The sequence below is a fragment of the Notamacropus eugenii genome, chromosome 4 (assembly GCF_028372415.1).
Source record: "Notamacropus eugenii isolate mMacEug1 chromosome 4, mMacEug1.pri_v2, whole genome shotgun sequence".
Taxonomy (NCBI): Eukaryota; Metazoa; Chordata; class Mammalia; order Diprotodontia; family Macropodidae; genus Notamacropus; species Notamacropus eugenii.
In genome coordinates this window covers 414881321-414907000 of record NC_092875.1, presented here as the reverse complement: position 1 = coordinate 414907000, position 25680 = coordinate 414881321, and the positions used below count along the sequence as shown (strand labels likewise).

The 25680-nt window shown below is 34.9% G+C and overlaps 1 pseudogene; it reads right to left on the bottom strand.

Annotated features, from left to right (window-relative positions):
- Window positions 1-15836: 15836 nt before the first annotated feature.
- The window catches only part of LOC140502669 (protein FAM136A pseudogene), an 87613-nt pseudogene continuing 77769 nt past the window's right edge, over window positions 15837-25680 (bottom strand).

The window sequence follows — 25680 nt, the reverse complement described above, 5'->3', positions numbered from 1 at the left end:
ATCCCACCCACATATAATGACTATATGACCCTGACAAAGATGCTTTACCTCTCAGTGCTCTAGGTAACTCTAAGCCTATTAAGATGCAGAGGAAGAAAGCTTTTTAAACGACAATTTGAGATATACTATATTTATGTATTCCTCCAATTAAGTGCATTCATAAATTTCTCTTCCCAGTGGAAAATGTGATTTCATTTAAAATTTAACTTAATTTTAAAGGTACATTTTATTTCTACTCTTTGTCTTTATTTTGGTGTTTTATCATCTTTTCAAAACAACATCCTCAAATTTTCAGTAGTATAAATTCCCTAGCCTTTATAACTTCAGTTTCTGAGCATAATTAAAGCTGTGTCAGCCAACTAGAAATTTTAGAAATCGTTATTTCCTATGTCTGTGCTACAAAATTTCTATCTAGGTTCAAAAAGACTCTCCTAGGCATTCCCAAATCATATATCCCCTACCAATGGGTAAGGGTAGCCTCTTATGACTGACCACAGTAACTGGAAAGTACTAGGGGACTATTTCAGGTAATAGTTAGTTAAATGGGGCTACCTCCATCCATGTGGGAGTGGACAGAGTCCCTCCATGCTAACCAACCTGGGCATGCCCAGGCAAATCTCCTTGCACAAATATTTGACACCAAACATGACTGGAAGACAACAAGCTGGTCCTCCCTCCTAGGGCTGATAGTGGGTTGGGATTAAATGGCTTTTATTAGAAGTCAGTGTTAAAAGTTTTTTTCCTAATTGAATTGATGAAAGTTTATTTCATTGAATTGAATAGAGGACCACAGTTTAGGAAGGAGATTGGTAAGCTGAGGAGAACTTTCTAGATTGTGAAAGATCTGGAGATGTGAGGATCTGTGGAAGAAACTAGGAACATTTAGTCTGAAGGCTTGAGGGCTAAAGGGATATGATATTTTATTCAAATAGGTTATGTGAAAAATAGAACAGACTTTCTGTGTTTACTTTCAGAAGGAAGGACCAGAAGTAACTGACAAAATAAAGAGTTGTGTTTTAGCTTGTTTTGGGGAAAACTTTAACCATTTGAACTTTCCAGAGGTGAAAGAGGCTCCCTTGGGATGTTCAATTGGATCTTCAATATCGGTATTCAAATATGCTGTTTGTTGAATCATCTTTGTATGCTTGTAATAAGTCCAGTTTGGGTATGAAGAATGATTTCTTGAATGAATTGCCATAGTCATTTTGATAGTATTTTATTTCAAATATTTTAAAATATTCATTAATGATATTAATCATTAATAATATTAATGTTAATAATATTATTAATTAATAATAATTGGTCTGTAGTTTTCCTGTGCTTTACCTAAGACTTATGTACAAGTTAATGGTTTCTGATATAAAGGACCTCAGACACTACCTAATCCAATCCATACCTGACTGAGAATCCTGACTGCAAATAAAGCTTTCTAGAATATCAAGGGAAATAATAAAGAGAGGTGGAGACAAAGAGAGGACAGCATGTCCAGACCTCAAACTGTATTAAATAACAGTAGTCATCAAATATTGTTTAAAACAGAGAAGTAAATCAATGGAACAGATTATATAAGGGAGAATCAGAAAAAAAAATAAAATTCAATAACTCAGTGTTCTGTAAACCAGGAAACATACATCATTTACCAAAGAACTCCTTCTCTGAAAAAAAACTGCTAGGAAAACCAGAAATCATTCTAGGAGAATTGAGCTTAAATCAATACCTTATTCCTTATTGTACAATATATTCTAAATGGATAAGTGAACTTAATATTAAAGTCATACTATTAATAAAATCTTTGAAGACAAACAGATCATGCTTCAGTGAAATTTCAGATGAGAACAAAGTAAAGAATTCATTATCTAAAGTAAAGAATTTCAGGTATTATGGAGAGACTGTTTAGGTCAGGTTTATAGGAAGGAGTTTGCTTAAGTCTGTTCAAAACACAGCTGGCTGTTAAATTTTCAGAGTGAACATTTTACCTGGAAAACTGGCAAATTCCATATATCAGGACTTAATTTAATACTTTGCTAATTAAGAGAGTGATAAAAATCATGGTAATGATATAATTTAATTTGAAGGTGTGTACATTGGTATGTACATTACAGGAGACCTGGCTGTAAAACATTTACCAGCATACCCCTGGTTCCAGGGATATTTATTCTGTCTGTCCCTTTTCAAATGACCATATAATTCTAATTTCATTTCAGTTGATTCAGCATTTACTCTAATTTCACTTAAATTGATCTACAACTTGCGAAAGCACTCTGAAACTATTTATCCATAGCATTGGGATGCAATATGGCTGCAAGAGTGAATGAAAAGAACACTTTCTCCAAATAGAACCTGAAGATTGGGGCTCCAATCCTAACTCTCCTACTTGTTGACCATATGACAGAGGCAGCTCTTTTACTTATTTTAGAGGGGGCAAGCCCTTTGTAAATTTAAGGCACTATGTAAAGTAGTAAAGAAAGTATTGTTATTAGCAACCCCCTTTCTCCAAAACAAACATTTCAGTGAAATATGCTAATGAAAAAATGCAAAAACATAAATGGGGAAATCAGTAGTTTTGAGCGTTTTAAAATATGATGTTCTTACCTTCAAAATTCAGGAAGAGAAATTATTTTTTTAAAATGACTTAGTACTTAACTATTAACTAACTAATTAATTTAATGATTAATATTAACTAGTTTAGTAATATTAACTAATTAATAGTGCTTAATTATTAATTAATTAATTTAATTTACTAATTAAACATAAAATTTGCAACACATAATACTGCATTTTAAATTGACTTCTGATTTTTATCTGCATACTTCTGAATAAAGTGAGGGAAGAGAGAGACTATCTGAATTTATTGAAGGCATTCATAACCAAAGGGAACGTTGGAATAGAACAGAAGTTTGATTATCAAACATACAGAAGAGAATGAAAAAAGATGATGAACAGAAACATGCTGCAAAAGGGAAAATGATCACATCAAAATTTTTGCCAGATCATCCAGAGAGCATTTATGGATGAAGCTGTAAGGCCTACAGTAAGAAGTGAAATGGATTAGGTCTGCCAGCTTTCTTATAGTTATCTTTCTTCATCCCTGATGACAGTAGAGCCATAGCATTTGGTCCTTTATAACCTTAGAACTTAATTTGCTATATTGAGAAAATGGAGATAGCACTCAAAAAAATGAAACTGAGAAAATGAACCTGACCAAATAAAAAGAGAGGAAATATGCAGTGAGGGTAGCACAGTTTCAAAACCAAGGTATCCACAATATCTCAGAGTAGAAAAATCCAAAATGAAATGTCATGGATGTCATTAATATAAAATATGATACCTGAGAAAATATCAATAGCATCTCCTCCATATGCCTACTTTTTCAATTCAACAAAAAATTTATGGAAAAAGAAGAAAAACTTATGAGAAATGTTTATGCAGTCCTCTAGAGTATTCTTAAAGGAAACATAAGCAAGGAACAGATAAGGTTGTCAATTTGATGTAATGGAAGATATTATTGGTTATATATTTGTCTAAGACTTAGCTAATAAAGTCATGCAGTAATTATGTTGTTTCCAAAAGATCATTTCATCTGGTAGAGATAAACCCGTTAGTTAAGCATCTCTTTTAGCAAGATTTCTACCAGGGATATATTAAGATTATACAAATGTAGCAAGTACACTCTGGTCCTACTTTCTCAGCACCAGGCTGTTAACGTCTTCCTTTTAGTGTTCTAGAGCATTCAAAGGGCTTAGGGTGTCACTTTCTTCTGATATTGTCTTGAGCCCCTCACATGATATGTTCCACTCATTCTAGGCGTCCAGTGACTTGCAACTCCCAAGTTCCATTTAATCATTTAATATTAGATTATTTTATGAAAAATATTGACTTCCATGATATAGCAAGAAAAAATGTCCAGACATTATCCTTCAAACACCTTGCTGGGCATAATTCCTCCTATTTCTGGGGAAGAGGGTTATTAAGTTCCTTTCTTCTTTTTTATAATTAATTTATTTTTAAGTTTTCAACATTCACTTCCATAAGTTTTAAATTTTTCTCCCTTTCCCTCCCCACAATGGCATGCAATCTTATATGGGTTCTACACATACGTTCTTATTAAATACATTTTCACATTAGTCATGTTGCACAGAACAATTAAAATGAATGGGAGAAGCCAGGAGAAAAACAAAACAAAACATAACAAAATAGAAAATAGTCTGCATCATTCTGCATTCTGACTCTATGGTTCTTTCTCTGGATGTAGGTAGCACTTTGCATTGAGTCCAGTGGCAATGTTTTAGGTCCTTGCATTGCTGTGAAGGGCTAAGTCTATTAGAAACAGTACTCCCACACTTTGGCTGTTACCATGTACATTCTCCTTTTCACTCAGCATCAGTTCATATAAGTCCAGGTTTTTCTGAAGTCCATCTGTTCCTCATTTCTTATCACACAATGGTATTCCATTTCATTCATATACCACAACTTGTTCAGCCATTCCCTAATTGATGGGCATCCCCTGGATTTCCAGTTCTTGTCCACCACAAAAAGAGCTGCTATAAATATTTTTGTATATGTGGGTCCTTTTCCCATTTTTTATGATCTCTTTGGGATACAGCCCTAGAAGCTGTATTGCTGGGGCAAAGGATATGGACAGTTTATAACCCTTTGGGCATAGTTCCAAATTGCTTACTAGAATGGTTGAATAAGCTCATAGCTCCACCAACAATGAATTAGTGTTCCAACTCTCCCACATCTTCTCCAACATTTATTATCTTCCTGTTTTGTCATGATAGGAAATCTGATAAGTGTGATGTGATACCTCAGAGTTGTTTTCATTTGCATCTCTCTAATCAAAAGTGATTTAGAGCATTTTTTTCATATGACTATAGATAGCTTTAATTTCTTCCTCTGAAAGCTCCCTGTTCATATCCTTTGAGAACTTATCAATTGGAGAATGACTTGTATTCTTGTAAATTTGACTCAGTTCTCTATATATTTTAGAAATGAAACTTTTATCACAGACACTAGTTGTAAAAATTCTTTCCCAGTTTTCTGCTTCCCTCCTAATCTTGGTTGCATTGACTTTGTGAAAAAAAACTTTTCAATTTAATGTGATCAAAATTATTCATTTCGTATTTCATAATGTTCTCTACCTCTTGTTTGCTCACAAATTTCTCCATTCTCCATAAATCTGACAAATAAAGTATTTCTTGCTTCCCTAATTGGATTGTAGTATCAACCTGTATACCCAAATTGTGTACCCATTTGGACTTTATTCTGGTGTATGGTGTCAGGCATTGGTCTATGTCCAGTTTCCACTACACTATGTTCCAGTTTTCCAAGCAGTTTTTGTCAGTAAGTTCTTATCCCAGAAGCAGGGATCCTTGGGTTTATCAAACAGTACACTGTTCTAATCATTGACTACTGTGTCTTGTGTACCTAACCTATTCCACTGATCTACCCCTCTATTTCTTAGCCAGTACAAGTGGTTTTGATAATTGCTGCTTTATGATACAATTAAAAATCTGATAGGGCTAGGACACCTTACCTACCATTCATTTTCATTAATTCCCTTGATATTCTGGACCTTTTGTAGTTCCAGATGAATTTTGATATTATTATTCCTAGCTCTAGAAAACAATTTTTTGGAAGTTTGATTAGTGTGGCATTGAATAAGTAAACTAATTTAGATAGAATTGTCATTTTTATTATATTAGATCAGCCTACCCATGAGCAAATGATGTTTTTCCAATTATTTAGATCTGGCTTTATTTATGAGAAAGTATTTTGAAACTGTGTTCATATAGTCCCTGGGTTTGTTTTGGCAGGTAGACTCCCAATTATTTTGCAGTGTCTATCATAACTTTAAATGGAATTTTTATTTTTATCTATTGCTTTTGGGCTTTGTTAGTAATATATAAAAACACAAATGATTTATGTGGATTTATTTTGTATCCTTCAGCTTTGCCAAAGTTGTTTAATATTTCAAGTAGTTTTTTAATTGAGTATATCTAAGTATATCATCATTTCAGCTGCAAAGAGTGATCACTTAGTTTCTTCTTTGCCTATTCTAATTCCTTCAATTTTTTTCTTCTCTTATTGCTAAAGCTAACATTTCTAGTACCATATTTAATAATAATGGTGATAATGGACACCTTTGTTTCACCCTTGATCTTATTGGAAGTGCATCTAGCTTATCCCCAATACATATAATGCTTGCTGATGGTTTTAGGTAGATGCTACTTATTATTTTGAGGAAGGCTCCATTTATTCCTATACTCCCAGTATTTTCAATAAGAATGGGTGTTAGATTTTTCTGCATCCATTGAGATATTGGGAGAAGGGAATGGGGACTTAAAATGAGACAGGAGCCAACATAGAGAAAGTAAATCAAATGAGTTTTATTGCAGGGAGATAAAATATAAGGGGGATGTCAGGAAGGGTGAAAAGAGATCAGGTCTTCTGGGATACCTTTGGAGTGATGCATCAAAAACTGCTAAGTCTTGATAAGTACTATAAGATTCTTATCTGGGTCAAGCAGGCCCAAATATTGGGAGAAGGGAATAGGGAACCTTGGCTTGGTGTGTGAGTCATGGTAAAGGAACTAATTCTGAATAATTTCCAGGGGATGATCTGAGGAATTTGTGAGTTAGCTGACATTCAAACTCCACGCTAACATGAAAAGGGGCTTTTGGGCAATTATTATAGGCCTTGCTTTGGCCAGATTGACTTGGAAGATTTGCACTCCTTTGGCTTCTTTGTTTAATGTTTCAGGGAGGCTTCTAAGGTTTTTACAGTAGGCTAACCAGAACTAGGTAAGGAATGTCCACTTGTGTGCCTATCTCACTAAGATATTTATATCTCCTATCATCATAATTTTTACAGAAGCAGTTCACCATTTTAGTGTGCTGAAGGGGTCTACACATGTTCTAGATCTCCATTATTCAAGTTTCCTTGATAGATTCAATAGCAGAGATAATTGCTCAACAATTTTCTGATTACTAATATCAAGTAATGCATAGAACAGAAAGAGAATTATGGATATTCCACAAAGTTCCATCCTTGGCTCTCTTCCTTCTCTCTCTCTCTCTCTCTCTCTCTCTCTCTCTCTCTCTCTCTCTCTCTCTCTCTCTCTCTCTCTCCTCAGTAATACAATTATCCAAGATAATTCCAAAAGACTCATGATGATAAAGCGCTAACCATATCCAGAGTCCGAATGCAGATCTAAGCATACTGTTTTCTTTCTCCTTTTTTCTTTGTTGTAGTTTTTCCTCGAGTCCTCTTTCATAACATGATTAATGTGGAAAGGTGTTTGATATAATTGTACATGCATGTCTATATCAGATTGCAAGGGAAGGGGAGGAAGAGAGAAAAAAATCTGAAACTGAAAATCTTGTAAAAGTTAATATTGAAAATGAAAAAAAATATTCAGAAAGAAAAAAATTCTCCTCTCAGATGCCATCTTCTCTGTGTGACTCTTCAGTCAATCATCATTTCCCTCATGAATCTCACATATCTCTAGACTTTACATCTTGCTATGATACTTATTTTGTGTTATAGCTATGTGTATGTGCCACATCTATCTCCCTACTAACTGCAGGCTCTGTGATGACTGAGGCCATTCCTTATGTGAACTTTGTAGCTTTCCCAATATATACTCCATGTATACTCTGTATACACTGTAGGTTCTGTAAACCATGTATATAGTGTATACTCTCTACCCATCTGTTACTTAATAAGTATATATTTGATTTGAATTCATCAAAGTCATTATCTTAAAGCATCATTTTTCCTTAATGTGCTTAAGGAACTTACTCTATCAATGCTGACCAATACTTTCCTTCAACTTAGAGTTTTATAGAGTTACCTGAATGACTGAGAAATCAACTGAGCTTGTCCAGAGTCACACAGCCAGGATATATCATAGTCAGGACTTAAGCTTAGATCTTCCTGACTAAAGCCAGTTCTCTATCCACTACACCATGTTACTGCTCCCTAAAGTGTCTCTACTGTAGTAAATTCAATGAAATTCAACACATGGCCATTAAGTAGTTAGGTGGCATAGCAGATGTGGTTGCTGTTGTTGTTTTTCATCCTGCATTGTCAAAGAGGACCAATGACACCAGGAGAGTGATGTTTTGCCTTGCTAGTGAGTCAGAGCTGTGCAGGTGAGTCAGAGCTGTGCAAAGTCATCAGCTTCATTTTCTCCTCCAGAGTCATCTGGATCCAGTGGCAAGATATAGGTCAGGATGACTGGTGATGGCCCTGCTTGCAGTGGGAGACCCTGGCCTTTTTAAACTAAGGTCTTTCCCAGATCTCAGTTTGTCTGAGGGAATACCTTATCTGTAGTTAAGGGCCAGGTAAGAAATGAGGCAAAAGGTGGCCTAGTTTGACTTCACAAAAGAATCAATTAGGAAGGACTGAGAGAAGACTCTTCGAGTTTCTGGCCAGAACAGAAACAATTGCTATTTACACTCTCTCTGATCTGTCAAAACTTAAATAATGAGCAAGTGAGACTTGAGTTGGGATCTATTGTTGGCCACTCAGTGAAAGCCAGAGTGATTTGAGTTTAAAGGCTTAGGATACAATCAAAGAACAATGATGATGAAAGGTTGTCTGATGAACTGTGATTCTTTGTGGTCCTATTCCTTGAATGCAAGGAAGCTTATAATGTTACCTATTGAAAGGAAAGTTGAAAACTAAGATAAAATGCTACTGATCCCTTTTATCAATTAATAATTTATGAGAAGAGCTTTGTGGGAAAAATTAGGATATTTAAGTACAAATTTACTCTCCTGAAGTAAAGCTCCATTTGAATCTCAATGGGCTTTATCAAAGCCTGCATTTCCAGAGCTATGTTTCAAGAAATTATGAATGAAAACTATGAGACAAAAGAGTTAATTCTCCTAGTTTAAAAAAATGATAGAATAAACAAAGAAATACTGAAGAAAAAAAATCCTCACTTGGACAGATGTAGAAGAGGAAAAGGATGGGGGAAGAGGAAGAGGAGGAAGAAAAGGAGGAGGAGAAGAAAGGAGTACATAATAGCATTGCCCATCTAGAAATGGCCATTTGGGTCACCAAGAGGCAACTACATACTCACAGGTTGTTCATCTTTCATTTTCAAAGAACACAATGACATCAAGAGGAAATGTTTTGACTTGCAAGTGAATTGGATTTAAGTGAGGCAGGTCATTATGCAAAGTTATTAGCATTACTCTTTCCTCCAAAGAGGTAGAGCAGGCTTAGTGCAGGACTAAGAGTCAGTTAGACAAGGGGCAAATCCTGTGTTAGATACTTCCTGGCAACATGTCCCTGGGGAAATCACTTAAACTCTGACCCTCAGTTTCCTATATATAACATAGAGATCATAATAGTATTTAGCTCAAAGTACTGCTGTGAAGATCAAATGTTAGATGGTATGATGATGATGATGATGAAGGTGATGATACCATTTGCAAAACATAGAGAATATAATGTCAATAAATTAATTCCTGCCTTCAAGAGCTTATATATTTGTAGATGTGGGGTTGGAAAGGTGATAAAATGTAAACAGTTAAGTAAATCTAAGCATAAATATATAAAATTAATTACATATTCAGATACTGTAGCTAAAATAATGGGTTTCCAACATGGTTGACTTGTTTGTCATCATTCAAATGCTGCTATACTAAAACCCTCTTGGTTGATCATAAACATGGCAGTCATGAGATTTCTTCCAGCCAAAAGAATGAAGCAAACTCATCCTGCCTTTTGATTATTCTGCCAGCAGTCAACAAAGGATATATCAAAGAACAATGATGATGAAAGGATGACTGATGAACTGTGATTCTTTATGGTCTTGTTCCTTGAATGGAAACTTACAATGCTACCTATTGAAAGGAGGGTTGAAAACCAAGGTGAAATGCTCCTGATCCCTTTTATCAATTAATAATTTATGAGAAGTACTAACCTCTACAGCTATGTGGGAAAAATTAGGATATTTAAGTACAAGCTTACTCTCCTGAAATAAAGCTTTAAAATTCTGAGTGAAAAAGACATCTGGCATCACCCAAATTCTAGGACATAGCTAACTCTGCAGAAACTGATCAGAGAAAAATGCTACATATAGCCTTAACTGGCCTCCAAACTAACACCTTTATTTCCTACCTCTTCCTTTAAAAAAAATCAAGTGAATATTTCACTTACTTTGAAAAAATATATTAAGATATAACTTTAAAAATGATGACCTTTCTATGAAATTGAAAAACAAAACTTTTTATTAATATTTTCTAAGATTTTGAGTGAGGAATCAATGTCAGGAATAGGTTAGTAGCAGGATCATGAAAGATCAAGGTGTCCTGTTTTCCCAAACCTCATAATAAAAAACCTTCTGTTCAAATCTAGTTCTCAAGAACCTGAGTTAGAGAAAATGAATGCAATTGTGCTTGTTTGTCCCTATAATCTTTTTTAGCTTATGCTTTAGCTAGTTAATAAGAAGATAACTTTTTTTGAGATTGCTAGTCTACATAATACTCAGAAAGCAGATCATGAAAGAGTTTACAGATATCCTAGTCTATGTCTTGAAACTTTGTTTTTAGGCAAAGAGTAAAACAAGACATCTATAGCTGAATTTTACCATGAACACTCAACATTTGAATATTTTTTGGATAAAACTTCTATTACAAATCATTTTAAGCTGATTACAATTTTTATAATTTTATTTTTCATTTCATTTTATTTTCTATCCCTTTCATCTCCATGACCTTCCACTGAAAAAGCAAAAGAGAAAAAGAAAATGATGAAAGACAGTGCGGTATAAGGGATAGGAGATTGACTTTGGACTTTTGAAAACCTAGGTTCAAGTTCTGCTTTTGATACATTCTAGTTGTGTGACCATTAGCAAGTTACTTGACCCTCTGGGACAACTCCAAGACTATCAAATATAGAGGGGTCATTATTAATGTGCATCATAGGAGGGAGTTTCTACCTGGAAGTTCCCCACGTCAATGAAAGAAATCACAAATGCAAACTGATTTTAAAAAAATGAAATGAAATTTTTGGATTGTGCATAAGAATTTTAATATTTATTTTAATTATATTCAATTAAAATATTATATCATCATTAAATAGTATAATTAGTCAATACTTTGAGTGATATTGTGCCTGCATTTTCCCTCTCTCATTCTGTGTCCCCACACCACTCCCTTGCCAAGAAACTGAAAAAGAAATAGAAAGTTCTATGACTGTAGGATGTTTGTTAAAATATGGATAAGAATCAAACAAGATAAGAAATTATAAAATGATTGCAATTAGCATCATTATAGGGAGGACCTATACTATTGAAATCGTATGCCAATGTCTTTTAAAAGCTCTTTAAGAATATACTGTACTTGGATATTCAGTAAAATAATCTAGAACACATTTAATGATTCACTTTCAAGCAGTTTTGGCAGTATACATATTATTACACTAATAAAGTATATATTATACCAGAAAAGTCAAGTAGGTATGAAACTTTAAAACAGGATGCATCCAATTCCCACTTAGTTGCTGTTGATGATTTCTTTAATTGAAGACATTTTGAAAATGGATGAGTAATTATAGTCTTATGTGCTAAGAATTGGAAAGTTCCTTGATGGTCATCTACCCTAAGCTAGCCAGTACTGAATCCCTTTACAACATCCCCAAACAGTAATGTGCTAACTGCTGCTTGGTTGCCTGTGGTAATGTGGTGCACAATGTCTTTTGTGATGCTGATTCAGCTTTGGGTTAGTTTTAATTGTAATGTAAGTTCTCCCTATACTAAGTCTAAATCTACCTCCCTGTAACTTCTATCACTTATTCTCATTTCTGCCATCCGGAGTCACACATAATATTTTCAATCTTTCTTTTATATGAGAGGCGTTCAAATGTTTCATTGAAATATGAAATATTAGATTTATCCTAGAGATCATATTTCCAACCTACTCATTCTGCAGATAAAGGAACCAAAGATCTGAGAGGCATCATTGGGTCATAAGAATTTAGAACTAAAAAGGTAGAATTCTGTCTTATTGTTGTATACATGAGGGAACTGATAACCAAAAAGGGAGATTACTTGTCCAGCACCACATACATTACATCATGGCACATACAGCATGTAGAAAGTTCAAAAAAATTCAAAAATTCCAATCTTCTCACTCCAAATAGAATCCTAAATCTTATTGCCTCTTAGCTAAGGGAATAGTCTAATAAAATGGACAGAACTGGGACTTGAATGCAATCCATAGCTTTTTGTTATTTTTGTTTTGTAATGTATCATTATTGCTTTCCCCTAAGTCCCCTCTACTCTAAAATAATCACTCTTATACCTAACATGACAGTACTGCAATACTGTCTACTTTCTCATGAACTTGCTCTAGCTTATGAACATACCACTTAAAGTATTATCTGATGAAAGAAGGCATTGTGGGATGATCACCTCCTTTAGGCTGGATACGTTACTAGGAATGCAGCCCAAGAGCACAGTGGCTTTATCAAGTATGACATCTACTGTTGTTTCATATCAATCAACATCTAAGCAGCCTCCTTGAAGTTGTGTTCTGAAGAGTTTGTGTGTATTTGCCATGACTTTATGAGCCAAGAGAGATGAAGAAAAGTACCATGTAAAAAACAGCATACAGTAGATCTTTGGTCAATGCATGCTGACTTAAATCTGAATGAAATCATGTTGTATATCAATACACCTTTCATATAGTTTGTCCATTTTCATCTCTGCTGAAAGGAGATGGCATGTATTCCCAAATCAGCAGCATGATCAGAGCTAAATCTTAAAAAGAAAAAATGAGACTTGAAGAGGTACATATGAAAAGGGAGTGAATTCCAGATAATAGCCTGTGCTATTACCAGGGAATAGCCAGTGCCAAGGCAATAAAGAAAGGAAATGGAGCGCTGTACATGAGAAGCAGTGAGGCCATAGTAATATCTTTGAAAGAGAGTCATCTAGGACTAGAAAACAAGGTTAGGGTCGGGCTCTGGAGGACTTTTAATGACAACTAGAGAAGTTTATATTTGATCCTGGAGGTAATACAGAATCAATGAAATTTATTGAATGGGGAATGATTAGATATGAGATCTTGGAAAATTACTTTGACAATTTTTTGGAGGATAGTTTGGGAAATATGTCATTAGATACATATTTCTGTTTTCATTCACATCTTGTCTTACAATACTATGAGAGATAAACTTATGAACTTCTTCATACACAAGTTTAATGATATTCCCCAACATCTGGTATAGTGTATAGCACATAGTAGACAAAATGTAGTTATTGCATACCTTCACTGGGCCAAATGACTCAGAAGGAAGACCTCCCTTCTTGGTAGAGGTGGGAGACTATTGGTACAGAATTCTGCATGGACTGCAAGCCATGATTGGTATGTTGGTTTTTTTGAATAAATACTAGTATTACTTACACTAATATTGATGAGAAATAAGTAAGGGACAGCTTTATTTGCAGTTATGGATAAAATACTTAATATCACTGATTAAAAAGTAATTTTGTGCCCAACAGATTTTTTTTTTTTTTGGTCTTGGTATGTTACAGTTGAGATCTCTAACCCTTAAGAGAATGAACATTTTACTTCATCTTGTGAATTAAAGCTGACAGAAAAAAAAAAGAAAAGGATCCATTAGATACAGCTGAAAGACAAATACTAGAGCAGAAAAGGCAGCAGCAATTTTTAAAAAAAGAAGTGGAGAGGTGTTGATACATACAGAGAAGTGTGTGTATTTTTTTTCTAATAAGTGAAAAAACATTCTTGAGTGATATATGACCACACAGATGGGGAAAGAGATGACTCCAGAACTTCACCCATAAAATTAGCATTAACCTACTGTGCGACTTCTTGTTCCTTTCTTAATATTTCTACTTTTAAGTGATAAAAGCATAGAATATGGTAAGGAAAAATAAAATTTTTCTTCCAGGGACTTCTAAACACCAGACAGAATTCTATTGCAAGAAGGTTAAAGGAGTTAAAGCCTATGGTAGGAATAAACAAACTATTGTAAATGATTTTGTCCTCTGGTAAAGTTGCTAAAACACAGAAACACACTAGGAGCTGTGAACATGCTGAGAAGGTTTTTGATGGTAAGTCAAAAAGATTCTCAGAGTGTTTGAAGGGAACTATTTCTCCATAAGACTGGGGATAGGACCAAGGTTATATAGTAAACAATGGCAATTAGTGAGAAAGGCATCAAATTGACACTGGGTGTTTGCATATCTTTAAATCTTGCTCTAATTGGATATCCTATTAAAGGATAATGTTTATGCTAATACTGATTGATAGTTATGCTTAGCTGTTTTAATAGGGTTCTATTTTTGTTTTAAAAGAAAACACAAGTTGAGTGGAAAAGTATGCTAAATTCAGTTTAGGTTATTAGATATACCTATAGGCAAATTAACAATCTCAGAATCACTGTTTTATCGGCAATATTTGAAGCATCTATTGTTACATCAGAATTGCAGATATGGTAAATGAAATACAATTATCTTAAAGTTAACCTCATGAACCCAAAGCTAAAAAGTGACAGTAAAGCCACAAGGGCAAATTGAATGGATGTTGTGTCAGTCTTTATCATCAGAGTCATGAAGCAACCTATGTCATTGAGCCCTAAGAAGTATCTGGTCAAGGGTTCGTTTTATCCTTAAACCAAAAGTTACTCTTCACAGGGGTACAGGCTAGAAAGGTCTACTGATCACCCATTCATTCTTTTGAGATAAAAAAAAAATCAAACTGTATTTGTTTTTTAGTCAGCTCACTAGGAAAATATACCATGGCCTTGAAACACTGAGAAGAAGGCTGTATTAATTACATTCAGTAAGAAGCTGGTTTAAAAGGAATAGAATTCTTTCCAACTTAATGCTATAGGCTAACATGTTGCTCCAAAAACTTTTAGCAACTATGGTGACTGAGTAATGGGTGACAAAAACCCCTATATTTTGCGAGAGCAAAAGTTCTCCCTTGTAACCTACCTACCCCCTATAGAAGTTTAAGTAGCACTCTTACCTTTTGCTGTTGTCAGAGGGTCCTTTCAACAAATCTTTTTGGTAAAGAGGGCAAGTCAGCAGTGCCAGGGTCAGGTATTATGTCCTTTCCACTTTGGGGAAAACTAACTTTCCCCCAAACCAGTCATCTATCTTAAGCAGGAGACTGACGGTCTTTCTACAGGCAAGAGAGACTTTCTTCGACTCTAATTCTGTTGCATGTCAATTTCAAAAAGTACATTATTTGAAAAATTGCCCTTGTTGTAACTTCCTGCCTCTCAATAGGAGAGAGAGGGAAAAAAAAAAAAAGATAACTTGAGTAGCAGTCCTAGAAAAGCCAATACGAATGAATCATTTTCTACTTCCTGATGGGAGATTTTCCTTTTATGTTCTTGCTTACTGTCCAAGTTGAAAACTCACAGGAGCATTGTCCTTGTCAAAGAGAAGATCATTAGGAAGTTGCCTTGAGTTCCAAAACAAATAATTCTCTTTTTCCACTCTATACCCCAAGTTCTCATGCCAGAGAGAAAGGCTCAACTATTTTTTTTTCCAATTAGTGGGGAACTACTAGTATCCATAAACCAAGGAGTTGTTCTGGTTTCCAGGAATTTTATACTCTGAACTACCTGAGAGCCAATAAGGCCTTTAACAAGGCCAACTGACAGGAGGAGTGGTAGTTCTCCATGCTACCACTAAATTGTATCTGTTCACCAGTTTCTTCTGTCCTTCTACCTATGGGCTAAAATGTATTGGAACCAACAGAGTCCAGAGGCCAATTAAAAATTTCTATATGGGTATCCTTAAAGTTGCTATCAGTCTCAATTTCTTCATTCTTAAACTTTCACTGAAAGGTACACATTTCTCTGCATTTAAAAAAGTACACCCATTCCTCCACCTCTGATGACCTTGAACTATGGACTATATTCTGTTTTGCAATAGATAACAGGGAATCCCCAGTCTTTTTGGACATGGTGGGAATATATGTGTTCATCTACACATTTGGTCATGCAGAACTCTAGCTGTTCAACTGTTGTTCTTTGCTTCTAACATCCATCAAATCTCTGGCTTTGTCATCACATTTCATGGTTCATAGAGCCAGGTTGTTCTGGAACTTCTCTAGTTTCCTGGCTACAAGGGCCCTGGGACTGGGCCAAGGGTGCATAACAGGGCACAGTTTACTGATGGATCTGCTTTGTGGAGGCCTGGATACCCTCACAGCAAGCTGATACTATATCAGAACATGGCGCCCTGTATCTTCTGGATGTTCTCCTGCTCCGACCCCTTCACCATGTTGTCCACTACTTCTTGAACCCTGCCTCTGAGTTTCAGGCCAATCTGGGCTCTTCATGGCCTGGCTCTTTTCTATCCTTTCCAGTTTTATTTCACATTATTCTTATTCATGGATTCAATCCAGTCACATTGGTTCCTGAAATGGATATTCTGTCTTCATCCTCTGGTGCTTCTGGGGTGTTTTTCCTTCTCAATTCTGCTCTTTAGAATCCTGAGCAAGCTTTCCTACAGTGTCTTCTCTGCTGCCATTTCCTACTCAGGGCCTAATCTGATACTGACCCAGGTGTCAGTGCTTTCTTCCCAAATTAGATTGAATTTTTACTCCTCTGTGTACGTCTTGTGTCTGTTCTTTCCCAATTAGTAAGTTAATCTCTTTGAAGGCAGGGATTATCCTATTTTTATTTTCTTAGAGCTTAACATGATACTTTTCATGTATGAGTTTAATAATTGTTAAATCAAATCAAACTTTTAAAAAACACACAATTCTTGATAGAGAGATAAAGATCATACAGCTGCTGAGGTATAGTGGATAGAGCTCTGGGCTTAGTTGCAGGATATGGGTGAATCATTTCCCTTCTCGGTACTCTTCTAAGTTGTGGAGCAGCTCTTGAACTACATGGTAGAGAAAACTTTCTAGTCAGAAGTTCTAAGTCCTTATTCCTATTTATCTATATATTTCTGCATCTATACCTATTTCTGCAACAGCATCTGCATCTACACTTATATCTACATCTATTTCTACATCATCTATATCTCTCTCTATGCCTATGTCTTATATCTCTAGGTAGCTTAAAAAATGCATTAAGATTTTTGGGACATCCTGTGTGTGTGAGACAGACACATGCAGGTGTATGTGTGTGTCCACATATATATACATATATATACGTAATACTCATATATATGCATATGTATTTGTGTGCATGAAAATTTCATATATCTATGTATAGAAAATTCATGATTTCATCAGCTACATATTGGTATGCCTCTACACATTTTCATCTCTACCTTGTAGGGTTGTTGTGAGGATCCAATGAGATAACACTTATGAAGTGCTTAGCACAATGCCATATACTATTTAAAAGCTTATTCTTTTCATTTTTCTTCTAGAAAGCATGCATATAAATATATAAACAAACTCTTTTCTTTCTCTCTTATATATGAAAACATATGTACATATATGCATATATGTTTGGATATTAAAATACATTTGTATCACTTATATACCTTTTGTAAATATAACAATAAGATAAAAAAAACATTACTCAATTGATTAAATACTCAGAAGAAGTGGTCAGTTTTCAAAGAAATAAATTCAAGCTATCAATAGCCAAATTAAAAAAATGCTCCAAATAACTTATCATTAGAGAAATGTACATGAAAAGAATTCTGAGGGTTAATCTCATACCCATCAGGTTGATAAAGTTGACATAAAAGAACAATGAAACTTGATGGAGGGGCTGCAGTAAAATAGGCACACCAATTCATTGTTGGCACAACTATGAAATAGTATAGCTATTCAGTAAAGCAATCTAGAGCTCTGTCCCTGAAGTTATTAAACTGTGTATGATAGATCTATACCCTAAAGAAATCAAAGGATGAAGAAAAGACCCATATGTACAAAAATAGTTAAAACATTTATGTGTGTGTGTGTGTGTGTGTGTGTGTGTGTGTGTGTGGTACAAAGAACTGGAAACTGATGCCTTTGGTAAATGGCAAACAAGTTAAGTATATGAATATAATGGAATATAAATGTCCTATAAAATATTTAATGAATAAGAAACTTGGGAAAACTTGTATGAACTGATACACAGTGAAATGAAAAGAACAAGGAGAACAATTTATAAAATAACAATAACATTATAACAAACTTAAGAATTCTCACCAACACAATGAGCAAATATAATTCCAGATAGCCCATGATGAAAAGCTAACCATCTATTGATACTGAGGTCATGAATTAATGGTACAAATTGTAACGTACATTTTTTGGGACATGGACTGTGAGGGAATTTGTTTTGCTTAAACATGTATATTTGTTGCAAGAGTTTTCTTTTTTCTTTTCATATTTTCTTTTTTTTCCTTTGGTGAGATGGGAGAAAGAGATTAGAGGGAAAGAAAAAAATTGTTAATTGAAAAAGTAAAATTAAAATCTAAAAAAAATCACTGCTTGTTGTAAAATAAAATTTTCATTTTACAATAATAATCTTAACTATTTAAGAATAAAACAAGAATGACTAAAAACTGAATAATTCTGCTCATTCTAATCAGAGGAACCTGCCAACTTTCAGAATTGATCATTCTTTGCGCAATATTCATTCTTTCTTTTTGAACCTGGAGGGAGACATGTACATCAGAGCCTATTTTTCATTCCCCATGCCCACTCATCACAGAGTAATTTTGTGCATATGTGTAGACAGTGGTGGGCTGGTTCCACACAACTGATTTTAGTAAATATCATTTAAGTGGAGTGAAAAGTTTACTCTTGTTTTTGTTATTATTGTCCTATTTATGATGCAGAATAAAACTTTAATTTTGAAAGTTGGAGAGTAATATGAGAAATAATTAAAATGACTTATAACTTCTATATATGTAGGCTAACCTTCCTTGGGAGCAACTCTTCTGTGATAAGAAGAATATTCTAAATTTCACACTTCAAGAATCTAATATAATCAAAAAACATTAGACAGGGAAAGGGAAGGAAATGAACATTTACATACTATGTGCCAGGCATTGGGCTAAAGGCTTAAATGGTATCCTATTTTGTCCTCACAACGATCCTGTGAGATAGATGTTGTTATTATCCCCATTTTACAGTTGAAAAAAACTGAGGAAAACAAGTATTAAGTGACTTGCCCAGGATCACACAGTAAGTATCTGAGCAGGATTTGAACTTTAAGTATTCCTGACTCTAGACTCAGCACTATCCATAGTACATACCACCTTGCTGCCTTGGTAATAAGAAATGGATTACGTAAATAATAGTCTAATAGTTTTTTGAACTGATATAAAAAAGCATAAGAGGTGGCATGGTTTCATAGCCTTAGAATCAGTGAAACTTGGATGTGACATTTAAAAAAAAAAATTTGTCTAATCAGTCATCTTGGAGGCTGTCACAGTCATTTGAGGGCACACCTCAGTCAGAGGTTTTCCTTGTGTTTTCCCAGGAAGATGCTGAGGCTTATGTTCTACTTTTGCCCTACTTCCACCCTTCATCCTCAAAGAAAAAGGCCCACGCCCTGTTAATTCATTTGGTTGATTGGAGAACTCTTCAGATTGATCAGGACTCACCTGATCAACCTCCCCTCCCAATTATATATCATTTTCCTGAACCTGAACTCTCTCACTTTCCTGGTACCCTAACCATGCTTGCAATATTTAAGAAACAGATTTTTTTGGTTGAAAAAATTAGAAGACATTAAACAATTGCATCTAAACTGTGTGGTGAGCCAGCCAGTCAGAAAGGAGTAGGTATTTATTGATTATCATATGTACAGGAGTGATAGAACTTTAAAAAAAAGAATCTTGGACAGCTGCTTTTTTTTAGTGACCCAATTTATGAACCTGGAAGACATTCTAGAAAAGGATTACAAATGACCTGGGGATTACATATGAAGCAAAATTGATTAAAATTGTGGAGGAGGAAACTCTAGAGCACTGTATTTTTTGTTATTATTATTGTGCTTAAAGAGGGTGAAGAAATTCAGAAATGTCCAGAATTATATCAATCATGTAAACACCACGAAGAATATATTTATTTTGCCAGCCACACAGGGCAAGATTTTTAATTCTATCTTAAAATTTCAAGAAAGAGCATCACCTTTCTAGACTTAAAAATGGAACAATTTTTAAAGTTAGAAAGTAGTTCCATTTCTTGTAACATTTACCTGAAACTAGAAAAACATCAGAATTGCTGACCTTCATTTCCATCAAAGCAGAACAAGAGGCCTTTATTTGAATGGCAACAAACATCTTTCAAGCCTAAACATGATTAAACATCAAGACTAAGGGAAGCTGTAGAATTCTCTTGCCTAGAGAATTTAAACTACTTACTAATTATTTTTCTGAATGACTTAGACAGTCTGTGAGTTGGAGGCCTTGGACTGGATCAAATGACTTTTAGAATTTCAGAGGTCCTCTTTGAGATCTCTGAGCTTTAGTCAACACTTTACCCTAAAATAAGGTTTCCTTGATTAGGCAAGATCTTATCAAACCTTGCTCTGGAACTGGTGCTTTTTACAAATTAAAACCCTAAGTGTACACTAAAATCAGTTAATTATGAATTTACATACGCTTTATGCTTATTTCTCTGCATACAATTTGAATGTAAGCTCTTTGAATGTAAGCAACAGTTGTTTCTCTTTAGTTCTAGCATCTAGCTTATTAAATGAGTTCTTCATGAAGTCAACCACTCGATTACTTATGCTAATAAAAGAGAGCAGTAGTGCTAATAATACAAAAAAATTTCCCAAATCTCACCAATGTGTTGCCAAATTGCTTTGTGGGGGTGTTATAAGACTTGGGGAAATTCACTGTTGTAATTGGTATTGCTAACAAAAAGAACCCAAGAGCCTGGAGTGATATGCTCTGTCCTTCTCCATCAGACTTCTGGGAGAAGTTGGTCTGTAAAGAACTTTTCTCCAGCACTTCAGTTCATTATCCTCCTACCCAGAGCAAAGGCAAAAAATTACTTAAAATCTAAATTTGTCTCAAATGTAGAATCACTTGAAAGGTAAAGAGAATGTAAGGCTACTCAGTGTACCATATTAATCAAGTATAAGGCGGTCATTTATGTCCTCCATATGAAAGAAATGATAAACAGAAAAGACTCTCAAAAATATGTTTTCAGATATATTTATGAGAGGACTCAGTAACTTACAGTGACAGTTATATTCTCCCAGGAAGTTTCAACTTAATTCCATCCAAAAAATCAAGCATTTTTCAGAATTGTTTAATTGACATTTTATATTTTACTCAGTTTTCCACTGTCCAATCTGAAATCCCAACCAGGCACTAGATTTTTGCTTCAGTAGCCAAGCTCTCACGTATAGAAACTCCTCCCTGCTGCAAATTTGCTTTGAACAAATTGAACAAACCCAGGATTTCCAGATTTCTAAAGCTCACAAGGTTGCCTTCATGGTTAGAACAATAAGATTACTTCCTCAATCCAAAGATTTCAAGTCCTTTGGCTCCGAACTAATGCACTTGATTAATGGAGAATAGTCAGGCAGATAGGGCAGCAACCCCCATTATACTTTACAATTTTAATAAAATACTCCCCCCACAGTTACAGAAAACAGCCAATCTACACTTTCTTATCCTATATACTTCTTAAATCCACTTCCTGCAAAAGCATCCAAAGAAGGTCTATCCAGTACTATGAAACCGGACCCGCCCCCCCCCCCCCCCCCATCAGTCTTTTAATGCTTTGTGGATAGCATTTCTCCACTGGAGCTGTCCATTTGTTATCCCTCATTATTGCTGCTTGAGTTGCCCTTCTCCTTTTCTGATCGTATATGACCTTGATAATGTCTCTTATGCAATTTTTGGCATATACTTGCTATTGGAATCTATTTGCTCCCCATCATAGCTTCTTAGATTGCCCACAATTTTTATTTATGCATGTTATATAGGCAATTATTATTTGTACATTTTACACAATACACACACCTTTGTTTTTTTTATTTCAGCTAACATTAAGATGTTTTAATTCTCACCTAAAATGATCTTCCACCTTCTCTACCTGTGCAAATTATCTCCTTTCTTAAAGTGTCAGGACCAATTCCACTTCTTTCACAAATTTCTTCCAATCATCCCAACGTGAAATTATTTCTCTTTCTTCAGAGTAGCTGTAGTGATTAGTGTCGGTGCAATTAACCTAGTCATTAATCATGTACTCCCTTGTGACATTTGCTCTATTGTTGCCTTGAACAGTTAATTCTTTAGCTAAATTTTTAGTTGTTCTTTTTATTTTTAAAGTGTTTTCTCCCCAACTAGACTATAAGTTCCTTGAAGACCAGGAATCTCATTCTTTTCTTTATCCCTGCTGGAACTTATCGTAGTCCCTTGCACATTGAAGATAATAAATATTTGTTGTTTTGATTTAATTTATTTTAATGGGAGATGTGTTTAGATCTTAGCAAAATTATCAGATATGTATTTTAATATCCTGTTAACATTATCCTGGAGCAGCATTCCTCCCCAAGCCAGGTGTCCTCATTCACTAACCAAAGTATTTATTAAGCACATGTTATATGTATGATTCTGTACTGCATGGTAGAGATGCAAGGATTAAAGTCTCCAAATTCTAAGTGCTTGAATTCTACCGGGGCATCCAGTACATGTTTACAGATAAGTAAATACAAATTTTAAATGAAATGACAGTTTCAAGAAGGTAAAAACGTTTGAGTAGGCTGAGTCCTAAACATTTTTGACCCCTTTTGGCACCCTTTGGACCCTTCTTCAGAATTATGTTTGTTGTCTATATTCATAATTGAAGAAAATGCTTAATTTAAGTTAGATGTTAGGTTAAAAAATGTGTGTATGTGTGTGAATACATACATATGTGTATATATACATGTTATACACACATACATATATTTATGTACTTACATATTTTCTTCCTCATTCAAGGTCATGGATTTCCTGAAATCTATTCATGATCACTCCAAAGAAGAGGAATCAGGAAAGACCTCATAGAGTATGACCTACATTTCAAAGAAAGCAATGACAATTATTTGGGGTATGCGATGCTATATAAGAGGAACAGCCAGGAGGCCAGTTTGAGTGTAACCAAGAATATGTGACTGCCAATAATTTTGGTTAAGTCTGGAAAGGTAGGTGGGAGCTAGATTTTGGAGAGTTTAAAGTCCAGATGGAGGGGTTTATATTTCACTCTAGAACTGGGGTTTTTAACCTCAATTCTATGTATTAAAAATACTTTGATAACTGTATTTTAACATAACTGATTTCCTTTGTAATCCTATGTATTTTGTTTCCTGCATTTAAAAACATTTTCTAAGTGGTCCCTGCACTTCACCACATTGCCAAAGGAGTCTAGGACCCCAAAAAGTTGAAGAATCCCTATTATGTAAGGACTAGGGAACCACTATAGAATTTTATTTAGGAGAATGACATGATTTGTTCTGTGTTTTCTTCCTAGCTTCTTAGATGAAGTACCCTGAATGGAGAGGAAATACTCTAACTCCTTCCCATTCATAAAAAAAGAAAAGAAAAGAAAAAGCTACCTATACTGCTTCACACTTCCTCATACTCCATAAGAGCAGGCACTATGCTTGGAATATAATGAGCGCTTCATAAATGTTTGTTGACTGACTTCCCATGTGAGTAATCAAACATGCTTAGTTAATGAACTCTTTATGTAATGAATTTACTATCCACTTCCCCCAACGTCTACCCATGAACTGAGTTTAAATACATCTATTAGTTTATCATGTCAACTTATGTAGAACAAGGATATACCTCATTCATTTCTTCAGTCCCCACAGTGTCTGGCTTAATAGCTACTCAAGGAGTGTATATTAAATTTAATTTGTCGAATTATTTTTAGAGAATAAATCCAATAGCAAGTAGACAGAAAAGGGAATGGGGAAGGGATTTTCATTTAGATATGTTTTGCAGCTCTCTTAACTCATATCAAATGGATAACTAGTTACTCTGATGATACATAAGTTAGCCCTGGAGGAAGCTTTCTTAGTTACATAATAAGTGTGTTCTGTCCTTCTCGGAATTATTTTGCATATAGATTGCATTTAATTATTTGTGTATATGTTGCATTGTATTGAGTGGACAACAGAATCCCTCTTTTTGAGGACAAGGACTGATTTATTTTTCTTGCTCATGTAGGCCCTTGAATGATTTTTCAATCACATCACTGCCCCGTCATGAGGTTCTGAGATCTTTTTGCACTTTCTGAAACTCCATTTTGGCCTCAGTATTCTGCTGCAGAGGTTTCTGCTAATCCTTAATTTGATACTTCTAACATTTCCACATCCATGATGTCTTTTATGTGACATGAAAATCAGCAGAAGGTTATCTAGAGCAGTGACAATCACACAAATTGTAAAGCCATTATCATGTGCTGCAGGGAGATACAAAGAAAATAGGAAGGATAGTATAGACTTGAAACTGACAGTTTAGTGAAGGTACTTGATAGCTGTAGTATGTGGATCACTTCACTGTTTAGCCTTGTACAGTGCATTCAGTGATGGCATCCCCAACAACTCGGAAAAAATAGTAGAGTAGTTTGACTCTTTTACAATTGCCAGTGTCTTATTGACCAAAATAAAAGAGTCTCAAATCAAATCAAAAAGTTCAATTCAATTAAAATCTCTGGAACACAGAAGAGGTAGGTGCAAGGATATAAAACATTCTTGAAAGATATTTAGGATTGAACTTTCAGAAAAGATAGGTCTACCAGAAATGTAGTTTATTTGAATAGTATGTCAAAAGAGGACAAGCTGGTAATTCTGGGTGACTTTAATGCCAGAGTAGGCATAGACTATAAGACATAGCAAAGAGTCCATGGAAGGAATGGAATACAAAACAACAGTAGTGGTCCCTGCTATTGAAGACTTGTGCAGGTCATGACCTTCTTATCATGAACACTGTCTTCCATTTGCCCAAACATGATAAAACTTTGCGGATGTACCCTTGCAGCAAATATTGGCATTTAATAGATTATGTCATTTTAAGGAAAAGAGATAGAATGCAAGAGTGATGGAGGTGATGTGTGGTGCAGAATTCTGGACTGTCCATAGACTTAGCCTCTCCAAGCTAAACATTTGTATTCAATAAAAGCTAGTCACATGGTATAAATATCAAGGAAAGAAATAGAGATTGCTACTTTCTGAATATCACTTACATACATGCTGCCCTGAAGATTGACCCTGGGAAAAATTAACTTGTATATTCTCCTAGGCCTGTGGAAGGAAGATGGACTTGTCATTTCATTTCTTCGGGAAACTCCCAGTGTGGAAATTCCCCAAAATAATGACTGGCAATTCATCTGCAACTTTTATTCTTAAGGAGTTGCCAAAGGAATCAAGAAACTGAGTCACTCATCCACAGTCACAAACAATCAGTATTTATCAAAAATAAGACTTGGATGCAGGCCTTTCCGGACTCAAAGACTTCAGGTCTACTGAGCTCTTTTTCTAAATATCTATATATCTAGCTACGTATCTATCTCTCTGTATATAATGTTATACATATACATATACAGATACATATACATACACATATATGTATATGTGTGTGTGTGTTTGTGTGTGTGTGTATGTCATTGGAACAAATTGTTCTTATCCACCCATTCTGTCAGGTTAAGTCTTCTTTGCTTCAGGTAGATATCCCCTTAACTCACTGACAGGTTTGAGGCC